Genomic DNA, 13,937 nt, shown 5'->3' with positions numbered 1-13,937 from the left:
CAGGGGGCATGGAGGCAGTCGCCTCCATTGCCTTAAGGAAGTATCTGAGTCAGTTTTGAAGTATTCCATGTAATGGCTTACAGCTTTGAGTATTTGACTTAATTAATTTGAATTAATCTGCTCGCGTCGGATCCGCAGTTAAAGCACGACACCATCACACATTTTAAATGGATTTTAAAGAGACCTCTCGCTGTGGATGCCTCGAATATCAGAGGTGGAAACGGAGACTCCTTGGAGCTTCAAATTAAATTTCAAATGTCGTCTGTCTCAGCTGCTCAACCTTTCTCAAGAGTCTCTTATGGGGATAATTTTTAACCTTACAGCAATATTTTCTCAAGACATGTGTCCGATTCTACATTTACACTGGGGTAATCAGTCTTCATTTGTAAGCCTTCTGGATCTGAGCATGATGGGTGGCAGGCTGCTAAGGTTTGTATTAGTTTCTTTAAAGGCACTGGGCACTATTGGTAATTACTCAAAATTAGCAGTAAAATAAAAAAATTACTAGGTAACAAACAATGTAGAGCTGTTGTGATGGTATCAAACATTGTGAGAAATGGCTTCTTCTGAAGTAACATAGTTTTTGAGAAAGATGTAACTTCTAACTCAAATAATAAAAGAGTTAAGGCCTGAAGCCTTTTATGAGGCATTTGAAAGCACACAAAGTTGTGCAACAAGGGTTGTTTTTTTTCTTAATAGTATTCTCTTGCAACTTTGATGATCGATTGAGCCCAAATTTTCACAGATTTGCTATGTTGTGCATGTGTTGGGATACATCAAGTTTGAACTTGAAAGTAACCACAAATGTGTGTCCTTCTATTTTACTTCATGAACATAACATTATTTCAAAAAACCCATTCACGCAGTAGCAAAACAAATGCATATAAAACAAGGAAGGTGATGGTAGCACTATAAAAGACTAACTAAATAAATAAAAGAAAAAACATGAGCTTTTGTTACAACAATGACTTTACAAGATGCAATAAAGGGAACATAAAAGGATACAAAGCACCAGGTATTATTACTGCAAGGAGTAGGACAAAGTTTGAATTATGAGACCTAATCCTAAGCACCATGTAATGGTTCACAAGGTGATGTGGCGCAATATGCTGCCAATCAAGCCAGGAACACCGGGGCATCTTTTCGATGGGTTCTTTTACATGCGCTTACACAACACATGGGACCAACGGCTTTACGTCCCATCTGAAAGGACGAAGCAATGGTTAAGTATCTTGCTTAAGGACACAAGTGTCAGCGCTGGGGATTCCAACCAACACTCTGCTGATCAGAAACACCAGAGTTTGAATTCTGTGTTCTTAACCGCTGGGCCTCCACACTTCCATCAAAAGAAACCCAATGCTCACTCAACAGTTTATGAGAGGCGAGAGAGACGATAGGGTGACACAGCGACTAGCGACAGTGAAGCCAAGAGAAATGACATTCCATGAGCTACAAGTTGAGCTAAGAAAACTGGAGAGAGCAGGTCGAATGGCAGCTTCCTTCAAGTCTACAGCTAATATGCAGTAGCAACAGTTAAGACAACCACGCCCCTGCCAACAACAGTTAAGACAACCACGCCCCTGCCAACAACAGTTAAGACAACCACGCCCCTGCCAACAACAGTTAAGACAACCACGCCCCTGCCAACAACAATTACACCTAGTGCCATCTGTGATGGGTACATAAAATAATAAAGTAATCAAATAAAGTAATGGGTGAATGAATCCAATAACATTGGATGGAGTCAGTGACTAATAAGGAGCATCTATTCCTGGTGGTGGGACAGGAAACCGTGGACCCTATTAAGTCCTTGATCAGGGTTCTGGGTTCAAATCCTACCAAGCTAACTGTTCATTTCACAACAACTAGACTTAGTATTGTTTTCTATAGCACACTTTCTTGATTTGTGCATTTCATAATCATATATTTTGAACCTAAGCTCTTATGATAGCGATTGGCTGTTGCCAGCTTTGTCTTTAATCCCATTGTGGGAGTTTGCTGGTTCCCATGACGGGAAGATAAACCAACAAACACAGAGCCATTGGTTCATGAAAATATTAAACACATTTTTCACAAGCTGGGTTTATAACAAACAGGGACCAAATTTCATAAAAGCTAAGTATTGTTTGAAGCTTTGCATGGTGTGAAAAATAAGAAGAAACTATAAATGCATAGTAAACTTGCGGGTACAACCATGTGTAAATCTCCTAGGGTGAGTGTTGGCTCTGGAAAGAGCCGGTTTGGTCTTGACGTTTCGAACACTCTGCTTGTCATTCTCCTGAAGACGAGCAGAGTATACTGTTCGAAACGTCGAGACCAAACTGGCTCTTTCCAGAGCCACCACTCACCCTAGGAGATTTACACATGGTTGTACCCGCAAGTTTACTATTACCTTATAGTTTCTCCTTATACAAAAGCGGTTTGCTGGCAGGCAAATGTTTGTGCTTATGTTAGAAAAAAAAATGTGTGTAACCATGTGTGACGGTCATAGAAATTGTACCCCCTGCTATTTTTTTTAATTGCACTTGTTATGTAACATTTAATTATTCAAGAGAAGCGCCCTCCCTTGAAACGCATTCCAATTTCTCGCGCTTCTGCCACCCTCATTTAATATTGTTTGTATATATAAGTATTGTTCTGTGTGTGATTATTTGTTTTATAAGTTAATTAAGATAATGATTCCAGCGAAGACGTGACAACACTTATTTTTGTCTTCGTCTGTTTACAGGAAATAAATTGGTGCACCGAGTGTAAAGAAACAACTTGCCGTTAGCCTCTATCCTTTACGACTCTTCTAAGTATTAGAGAGGGTCACACATGCATTTCACAAATCATCAAGAAGATTTGAAAGTACAATGTGGGTGTGAATGTGTTCACAATGGATTTGCAATCCTGCATTTTCACAATGGATTTGCAATCCTGCATTTTCTCATCCCATCCAAACATGGTTTATGGTTTATTTAAAAACATTCACAAATTTGCGATCCAACAACCGAACTGCATTAAGAATTTACAATTTTAAAAGACATTCAAATTACACACAGATAAAAGATTGAATTATTCTTTACATAAGGAGAAAATTTGCCCGAGCGCATCAAAGTTGGGCATCAAATGGTAATAGCCGGATAGTGAATTGAAGGTGACCATGCAAGTTTTCCATTTCCAGATTGATGCATAAAGGGATGATGCCGGGTAGAGCAGTTTAGCCTGCTGGCTTGAGTCTGAAATTGAAAATGAATGGCCTGGGTTTTCAATTTCTTATGATGCTCCTATAGTGCTGAATTATTGAACTTTATAGGTTACATTGCATTCCCTTCCTACCTTGCTTCAATCACATCCAGTGTTTTATGTGAGAGAAAAACGAGGTTGGGACTGATTGACTGCAACATTGAATGTACATCAGCTATTACATCACTCACGGCCACTTGACAAATTTCTTGACAAATTTCTTTGCTAAGCAAACATTGAGCAAATTCTTGATTCATATGGGAAGCTGCTGATTAAGGTTTTTAACCAAAAGGTATTGTCATTAATTTTAACTGTAATTACCAAACTTATACCTTCCCTTTAAATAATACTCCTTCAGGTATAAACATGCTCATAATTTTTAATTGGGTTTGGAATAAAACTTCAAGGTACGCCATGCGCTCAAATTTGGAAAATCCTCTCTCCTGCGCCACCTCTTCAAGAAAGATCTACGCTGGCATTTTTTAATGGAGATATCACATTAAAGCGACATGAATATTTCCATGCAGGAAGAATAATCCCTTATAGGAATACACAATATGAGAAGCGTTACTCTCAAGGCGTTACAGATTCAAATTTTGGGGCATAACAAATTATATGCATTTTACATCACCACATCACTTTGAAATGAAATGTTTCCAAAAAATGCTTTATACTATCGAAAGCTGTAGGCTTCTAACCAAATTTTTGGCACTTAATATTAACAGTAATTACAAAACTTAACCCTTCCCTTTAAATAGTACTCTTGGCAGTAAATGTGCCCATAATTTTTAATACAGAGAGCATCTGCTGTCAAACTTCACGGTACACCACGCACTCAAATTTCAACCTCTCTTCAACCACCTCTTCAACGCAGATCTTACAGCCAGCGACAGACCAATTCATCTGAATCACTGCATCATGTTACACACTGTTTGCTTCCTACACGATACTGATTAAACAAAATGTTCGGCAGAGCTGCTGCAATTCAAAGTCAATTTTCAGGTGAGGTGACATTGAAGACACTAGACACCTTTGGTAATTGTCAAAGACCGGTCTTCTCATTTGGTGTAACTCAACATTTGCATAAAATAACAATTCTGTGAAAAATTGAACTCAATTGGTCAGCGAGAGAGAATAATGGGCAAGAAAACACCCTTGTTGCACAATTTGTGTGCTTTAATTTCAGATGCTTGAATTTGAGACCTCAGTTGTCATCAGGTCTCACACTCAATTCAAATATTTTAGTGAGAAATAACTTCTTTCTCAAAAACTATGTCACTTCAGAGGGAGCCTTTTCTCACAATATTTGATACTATCAACAGCTCTCGATTGCTTGTTACTAAGTAAGTTTTTGTGCTAACAGTTATTTTGAATAACTACCTGACCAATAGTGTCCATGCCTTTAAAGGAAAAGTCTCCCCCGCGATGGTGCATATACTCTGTACTCTTTCTCTCACGCTCACTCTCTCTTGCGTATAATCAAATGTATGCTTCAAAGGTTCACTGGAATTTGCAGCAGCACTGGTGAAACTTGACACTTAGTTGAAACGTCAAACCCTCTTATTAAATGACAGCACAACACACTCCAACGCATCTGAAGCACAGACTCCAGATCAATTCAAGTGGATTTCTGATATTATGCAAATAATTTGTAGCGAGCTGCTGTGCATGTCCCACAGTACTATGTGAATTGAATTTTTTAACAGTAGAGGAGAGCTGACCATGCTAAACAATGAACACAAAACTAAGGGGCTGTGAAAATATTAGCAGCATTGGGTTGAGTATACCAATCTTGTTCATGTCCAAACAAGTTGGTGTTGAGAAACATAGAAGAAAAAGATGTTTGGGGAATAAAAGCACATGCTAGCCATAAACAGTTCCGAATGAATGTGTATGGCACAATGGTATCAGGGTTTGCTCATATGGAGATGAAAAGGCTGTTCCCAAACCATTTGACATAGCAACTGAGTAAATGTGTATGGCACAATGGTATTAGGGTTTGCTCATATGGAGATGAAAAGGCTGTTCCCAAACCATTTGACATAGCAACTGAGTAAATGTGAGTGGTACATTGTGACTACTCAAGTCATTGTACCAGACATTAATCAAATAACTCACAAATGGCTTATCGAACAAACCCTTCAATTCAATCCCCTAGCCAGAAATCCCTCTTCAAATCCCACTCCATCCTGCTACCGAAAAAGATCAGCCTAAACTGCATCCCTTTCAAGCAGTGTGCACATTTGCATGAACGATAAACAAGATCGCTGCACTATGATCCTTGCTGTGCTGAATCTATTTTCTTCCTAGCTGATGCCCTTTCTTCAATCTTGCTTGTAATTCCCCACTTTAAAGGGTGTTGGTACCTTTTGCAGATCAAGTTTTAGGCCATGACATGAATCCCTACTCACTGTGAATGAAGATGTATGTAACATAATTTACCTGTAGAAGTTTCAGCTTCACGAGTCGTCAAGTTTTTGAGGAAAATAAAAATAAAAATAAAAATAGAACAATGTTTTCAGGAGAGTCGTGTAAATCCGTTGTACATGCTAAATGAATTTTCGTCTCACAAGACAATTTTTTTTCTTCACGAAACTGTTTTACTTCTTTCTCAAAAACTAATGCACCTCAGCGAGATATATTTTAAGTGAAGATTTCTACCATCATTATCATAAGTTAACCCAAACCTCTGAACATTTTGTGTCTGTGTTTTGTGTCGTACTGGGTAGCCGAACCCTTTGAAACTAGCCCCGCCCCCTTTCCTAAAACACACAGAGAAAGTACCATGGTGTACATTACAGCCACTGTACTTATCAGAGATATTGGCACTCAATGCCCAATCTCAATATACATAGTGCAAAATGAAGTAAATTTGTTTTGGACTGTAATAACGATCTCCCTGGAAACTGAAAAATTCCATTTAAGCACGTTCATATAAACATGTACCAACAAAACAGCAAAGAGGATTGACTGAATTGCTTAATTAATGCTGGCCACTAGAGTGCACTGTCAATACTGGGACAATATTGCATATAATCAATTGTATTGTACTATGATGAATGCATGCACTATGAGCAAGTGATTGTGCATCTTTGTTGTCTGTTTTTTCCTGTACTTATATTTACAATTCTCAAACATAAAAGACCGGTTATTGACTTTGCACATTGACATTTAAGGTCTGTTGTGTATTTATAACCATGCCCATCTCATAATGTGGAGCGCCATGAGCATCACTTAAAGACGGATTTTAGCGACAAAAAAGAACTATTATTATTATTTTTGTTTTATTATTGTTGGTTTATATTAATAGTATTATCAATATTGTTGTTATTATGTAGATTAAAACAAAATCTGAGTGATATATAAATAAGCTCACGCAACGCTGTTTAAACAAAAAAGTAACATAAAAAAAAGATGCCAGCTCATTTTTTGGCAGGGTTTCCTGTTTTCGTCTGTGCCAAGAAATGTTTGTTCTTTACAGCTTAATGGGCCCTATTTGTCTAGCTTTTCCACCTATTGGGGAGTTAATTATTCCTTAATGTCCATTTTGACTGCCAAATTAGTGGACAGGATAGGCCCGTGTAAATGCAAGCGTGTCAATTCTCAAGTATTACATGCTAAATATTTTGGATGGTAACCGCTATCATACTTTTCTCTTCTCAGAAAGTTTTAAGCCATTTGAAACTGGCCCCTAAATGGTAATGGGCACATTTTCAGCACAAACAACAGTTTGAAGGAAACAATTTAACAGCTTAAATACCATGCTATAATATGCAGTTTTTGGTGTGGTTCCTCACAACTTTGTTGTGTCAAATTTAAACCATCTTTATGTAATTGTTCCTATCAAGTGATTAGGGGTTTTACAAAAGAAAAGTTGACTCAAGCGGGATTTAACCAACGACCACCAGTTTAACATGCCAGCCCTCTACTAACTAAGCTATCTAGCCCAACATGTTGTACTCCCAGTCAGTTCCCCTTGTGGTAATGAAATTTTTTGGGTAATTTGTTTGGTCAAGTTTGAACAGCTTTATGAAATTGGTCCTATTATCTAATAAGCATCAAGTGATTTGGGGTTGAATAAAGAAAAGTAGACACAAGCGGGATTTGAACCAACGACCATGTTGTGTCTCCCAGTTAAGCATTCTTCGGGTGATTAAACACCTTTACAAAATTGTTACGTTTATGTAGTAAACATCAAGTGGTTTGGGGTTGAACAAAGAAAAGTTGACTAGAGCTGGATTGAACCAACAACCTCCAGATTAATGTGCCAGCGCTCTACCAATTAAACTAGAGCCCAGTTGCGTCGCCAAGTCAGTTTCCCTATGCAGTACATAAAAACCAAGTATTACACACATTTGTTTCGGAGTTTGAAAAGAGATGAATATATTTCACTCTCGCCCCATGGCTACACATTCCCCTTCTCTCATATCCTGCTCAGTATTTCCACATGTAATCTCTAAGGACTGATTGAAGAATCTGATATTATGCATTATGCAGGAAAATCAACCTGGACCGTGGTGGGGAAATCTGATCAGGAGGCAATAAACATAGTCTGACATGTACCGTGCTGCCAAATGAAGAAAAGAGCCGAGTGTGACTCACGCATCTATTCAAATAAAACCTCTAGGTGTGTGAATCTCAAGTGTTTGGGGTTCAAAGCTTGAAAGTATTTGTCAAAGATTTTTCATACCTTTTTTAGAGCAAGTTTTTAACCATGACATTAATCTCTTCTCACTGTGTATTAAATATAACTTGGCCTACCTGTAGAAGTTTTAGCTTCGGTTAGTCATCAAGTTTGTGAGTAAAAAGGACAAAATCACAGAGCAATGTTTTCAGGAGAGTCGCGTAAATCCAATAAACATGTACATGTGTACACGCTAAAATAATTTACGGCCCACTGAGACAATTATTATTATAGTGACATTCTTTTACTCATTTCTCAAAAACAACAGCACCTCAGTAAGTAATATTTCAAGGAAAGATTTCTACCATCATTATCTTTAAACGTAGACATTGAGATTGTGTTTTGTGTCGTACACAATTACTCAAACCTTTTAACAACAGTGCACAGTCGGTTCAATTCCCAACTAAAAACATACTTGTTTTTAAGAAGCATCAGCAATACAGCATTGCTCATTTTAATTGCTTTTTTGCCATGCTTGCAATTTGTCCATCCTGTAATATAATTCTGGCAATTGCTTTGAGCTTATAACAACTAATTTTTAATGTTTAATGTTAATGCTGTTTTGTATCCATTTTAAACTGTACATGTAAAGTCTCTCCAGTGTTTGATCGATTGTATACTTTTATTGTGCTATTTTTAATACATTTTGTACATTTCGGTTATTTTTCTTTCTACAGCGCACTGATGCCTCCTCCTTGCTATAATAAAACCATTAGGAAACCATTATACTAATTATAATAATATAATATTCTTCATTCCCAATGCAAATTCTAATAAAATCATTTCACTCAATCTAATATCAACCAAATACATGACTTGAAAACAACATGCCTAGGGAAAAGGAGCCTCCAGAAGCAAAATTTGTTTTAATCTGTTAATATTTGTCGATATGTTTCATTTATCCAATGCAATTTTTGTAATGGCAAATACGTACATCCGTTTACTGCTCACGAACCATGCGTTGAAGCTACATTCACTGAGATAAGGGCAACAACCAATATCGAAAGGATTTTCAATTTTAATTGTTTTTTTGCAATTTATATATTTTTTTTTATTAGTTCAATTATCTAATGCAATTTTTGGACATCCATTTACTGCTCACGAACAATGCATTAAAGCTATAGCCACTAGGATTATTTAGGGCAACAACCAATCTCAATTGGATTTCCAATCAACTAAATATGATGTATGATTTGAAAACAACATGCCCTGGAAAAAGGAGCCTGAAGAGGCAAATTTTGTTTTACTCTGCCAGTAAAAATTTACACTGTTATTTATCTTATAAATTATACATGGTTGGACTTTTTTGTGGGGGGAGACATGATTCTAGCTGATTAAATAAAAACAATATAACTTTGTGAAGAGTATGTTGCGCGTGGGTTGTGTGTACGCACGCACTCTCAGATATAGATTACGTGCGCGCTTAGAAGTAGATTACACGCTGTTACTAGCTATGAATTCTATTGCGTGATAATCTTGCGCACCTCACACGCGGAAGCCAGCCGGTTATAAACACTGATCATTATCAACCGTTTAAACACCCCCACGTGATGCGCTCTCCACCAATAGGAGTAGAGAAACTGTCTGGGGTATTTATGAATTTTGCTTTAGCTCTCCACATATTGATTTCTTTTTATGTGTGTGCACTCTAAGTTTTCACTTTTTGTGCTCTTTATTTTAAATCCAAATACGTGCCTACATACATATTGTCCTCTATCACGTTTCACAGTGCTCGATACATTTCAATTTCAGAATAAGAGCTAATCAAACTTTACATATTATATATTTCTCAAGACTCTCCTTTCAAATGATTGACTGATAATCTTGTTTGGCTCACTGCAAATCAAATAATGTTCCTCTGTAATATTTGATTAAATCCTCTCTCGGACAATGCTTCCTTTTCCCTCGGATCCTTCCTTATCAAATTCAACATCGCCTCCAACTTCCCTTAAGACGATTTCTTAAGGCTTACTACAAAGAGCTCTACGCAAGAAGCTTAAAGGAAGCCTTACGGCTGGCTCCAGGGGGTGGATTCAACGAAGAGTTAAGACTAGTCTCATCTCGAATTAAGACGAGTTGCTTGTCCTGGCTTAGGACTAGCCTTTTGTTTTTAATCATTCCAAGGACTAGTCCTAAGTTCCATCAGGAAATGTACTACACCTAATCCTTGCAGTCTGGAAGCATAACAGGGACGGACATATTCTGAAATTCTTGTGACTTGATGGTAAATGAACCCATCAACAACCCAACTCTGACCGACAATACCCTGGTTTAAACATCACATACAAAGTGTGGACCTTAGAACAACAGAGGTCCACACAGTCATTTCATATTCACTACCTAATGGAAACCGGGAACAAATCGGAAAAAGGGGGGAGAGGGTCTGTATTCTTAAGACCTGAGTTGCTCCATGAGGAATTTTGAGTACAAAGTCTATCGGATGTTCTTAAAGGCAGTGAACACTATTGGTAATTACTCAAAATAGTTATTAGCATAAAACCTTACTTGGTAACGAGTAATGGGGAGAGGTTGGTAGTATAAAAAATTGTCTGAATCGGCTCCCTCTGAAGTGGAGTAGTTTTCGAGAAAGAAGTAATTTTCCAGGAATTTGATTTTGAGACCTCAGATTTAGAACTTCAGGTCTCGAAATCAAGCATCTGAAAGCACACAACTTCGTGTGACAAGGGTGTTTTTCTTTCATTATTATCTCGCAACTTCGATGACCGATTGAGCTCAAATTTTCACTTTTTTTTTTTTTTATGCATATGTTGAGATTCAGCAAGTGAGAAGACTGATCTTTGACAATTACCAATAGTGTCCAGTGTCTTTAACTACAGGGACAAAGGAGAGTACAAAGGATGTTTCCACAGGGATGCAAACAGTAGAATGTGTGTAGGAATTTGAAACACTGTGTGGACCTAAACACGTCCACACACCTGTTTTTACAGAGTAAGTACACGCGCTCAAAAATCAGGGACCTGTAACAAAAGAGTACAATAGAGTCCATAGTAAAGGTCCCTAGTTGGAAAAACGCGAACAAAACCAAAGGGACCTGTTGCAAAAAAAGTATAAACACACGAGGGACAAATGAATTTGTGTATGGCTGCACAATACAAAGAGAGGAATGTGCAATACAGACCTATAGCTCTTGGACTTGATTTGACACAGTCTATCTATACTTTGGCAGTGCAGCTGCATCTATGATAACCATCAATTTGCATTGCCTTGGGAGATATGCATTATAAGAAATACTTAGGTGATTCATTGCTCTATGAATGCAGTGTCATGGACCCCTGCCAGCTACCAGTGCTCCAGTGCAAAATTCGAGCTTTGGGTAAATTTTCAGCAACCTACAAACTCATGTAGAGGTTAGAGAACCAACTGCATGCTCTGTGTTGCAGCAAATTGCATGAAGCGTTCACCTGTCAATATTTCACTTCAGTGGTCAAAATAAATTATGGAATGAGTTGTGAATCTAGCTATGTTTATTTACAATTATAACCTTATACCAGAGGTTCAATCAGATTTCTACCTCCATGATGAGATTAACTAGTCAGCCATGACTTAAAGCAAAGTGCAATGTATTTAACAATGCTTTTTTTCCCAGAGCTTTCAATTAAACAATTTTCAAGAGAGGGAATAATTGATATTGTAATAGGCTTACACCACTGCAGACCCCACACCTTTAAAGGCACTGGACACTATCTGTAGTTACTCAAAATAATTGTTAGCATAAAAACTTAATCGGTTACGAGCAATGGAGAGCGGTTGATAGTGTTAAGCATTTTGAGAAACAGCTCCCTCTGAAGTAACGTAGTTTTTGAAAAAGAAGTGATTTCTCACTAAAATATTTGAATAGAATTTGAGACCTCAGCTGAGGGCCCGACTTCAAGCATCTGAACGCAAACAACATGGGTGTTTTTTCTTCCGTTGATCTCTTGCAACTTTGATGCCCAACTGAGCTCAAATTTTGACAGGTTTATTACTTATAAAAGCATAATGTGGAAATACACCAACTGAGAAGCCTGGTCTTGGACAAGTACCAAAGGTGTCCAGCCCCTTTAAGCAGCTCTATGAAATTAGACCCTGATAATATTTTACTCAAGATTGAAAACACAGGCTTGCAGAATTTCAAGCCAAATCCCCGCCCGACCACAGTTGAGAAGTGTCACTGTGACCGGAAATAATATTATACAACGTGTACAATATTACATCCTTCAAACCAAATATTAGCTGAAATTTAAGGAGGAAGTTTCAGAACTGAAAAGGTTAAGTATACATTAGGTAACAGCTTCAGAAGTACAGTGAAATGAAGAGATCTTATGCAAGTGATCTTTACATAGCCAAACGTGTGCAATCCAAGGAAGGATCCCTTGTAATGGGATCCCTGCAGTTTGGTCAGTACTGCATATGAGTTTGGGGGAAAAAAAGTGACTGTAAGACTTCTTCAGTTAGTGTGAACTCTGACCAGCAGTACAGTGGATATTTCTAAAATAGTATTTCATTCCCAACGGATTGATTCTGTGATGAAAACGATCAAATTTCCTCCAGTCTATACAAGCCCCCATCAAAACCACCTTCTCCAACTCCCCCAGGTGTGGTAAAAGACATCTCAAAAGAAACCCCAGGACAATTCTTCTTCCTGCTTCCCCAACCTCTCTGCCGCTTTTTTTAAATCCACTCAGCAAGTTTAGGCCTGCATGTCCTGGGCTTGCATTCGGGAGGGGGGGGGGATCTACAAGAATGCAGGGCTTTTACCTCAAATCTTTTATTGGACAAAGAGTATTTGATACAAGACAGTCGACCGGAACAAAAATGAGAAGAGCACTACACAGTTGCACATTAGAGCTGTTATTGTAGTAAGCACTAAGAAAAAATTGTATCTCTTTTTTTATGGTTTATACTTCCTCAATACTCTACAAAATCTAAAGATTTTGTATTACTTCGTTTAAAGACACTGGACACTTTTGGTAATTGTCAAAGACTAGTCTTCACAGTTGGTGTATCTCAACATATGCATAAAATAACAAACCTGTGAAAATTTGAGCTTAATCGGTCGTCGAAGTTGCGAGATATTAATACAGGAAAAAAACACCCTTGTTGCACCATGGTCACATGAAGTTGTGTGCTTTCAGATGCTTGATTTCGAGACCTCAAATTCTAAATCTGAGGTCTTGAAATCAAATGCGCGGATAATTACTTCTTTCTCAAAAACTTTGTCACTTCAGAGGGAGCTGTTTCTCACAATGTTTGATACTATCAACCTCTCCCCAATACTTGTAATCAGGAAAGGTTTTATGCTAATAATTATTTTGAGTAATTACCAATAGTGTCCACTGCCTTTAAATTTAAAATACTATTCCAAAACACAAGACCGCCGGATTTGTACTTTGGTAAAGTGGAAGCTAATATCACTGGCCTCGGGCCTCTGGTGGTCAAGTGTTAATTTAGAGTTCTGATGCCCAGATACAGCCTGACCAATGCCTGCTTAAATATGGCAGAACACTTATAACCCACATAGTGTCCCTGGCTTTTAAAACCTACACTGGATCCGCCCCATCTCCATCCATCAGGAACCTCTAATTACAGTTTGGCAAATGGTACATGTACCCTTACAAATTACCAATAAGGAACATTTGATTTTTCTCTCATCCCATGTTTGGTAATTTCATCTCTATGGTGGTAAGGCACCATACCAAATAAAAAATGTTTTGTTTGCTTAAATTAATTATGCATAATTCCGCATTTGGTCAGCATATTTAATCAAGTTAAAATGGTAGCTGAAGGTCTTATTGAGCGCAACAAACTCATTACAAATACACTGTCTTCATTACTAATGTTCACCATCGACAAACAGCCTTCAGATTATTGTAATGTATACTCATCTATAGCTATGCCTGTGCAATTGTTTCTTCAGACGCACCGGGTTTTAAACGTTATCAGACTAGGATCGATCGCTGTTAATGCCTCATATTGATCTCTTAATACTCTTCGGCCAGGGCAGTATCCAGCCGGAATTCCCGAC

The 13,937-nt window shown here is 37.9% G+C and overlaps 1 protein-coding gene across 1 annotated transcript in view; it reads right to left on the bottom strand.

Moving 5' to 3' along the window:
* The window catches only part of LOC117292884 (hexosaminidase D-like), a gene marked incomplete at its 3' end in the record, with an annotated part of 53,839 nt that overhangs the window by 26,531 nt on the left and 13,371 nt on the right, over positions 1–13,937 (bottom strand). The gene's annotated exons all lie outside the window — the stretch shown is intronic.

Source organism: Asterias rubens, chromosome 7, assembly GCF_902459465.1.
Source record: "Asterias rubens chromosome 7, eAstRub1.3, whole genome shotgun sequence".
In the NCBI taxonomy this organism is placed as follows: domain Eukaryota; kingdom Metazoa; phylum Echinodermata; class Asteroidea; order Forcipulatida; family Asteriidae; genus Asterias; species Asterias rubens.
Note: the sequence above shows the minus strand (reverse complement) of the source record. Positions and strands in the feature narration are given on the sequence as shown.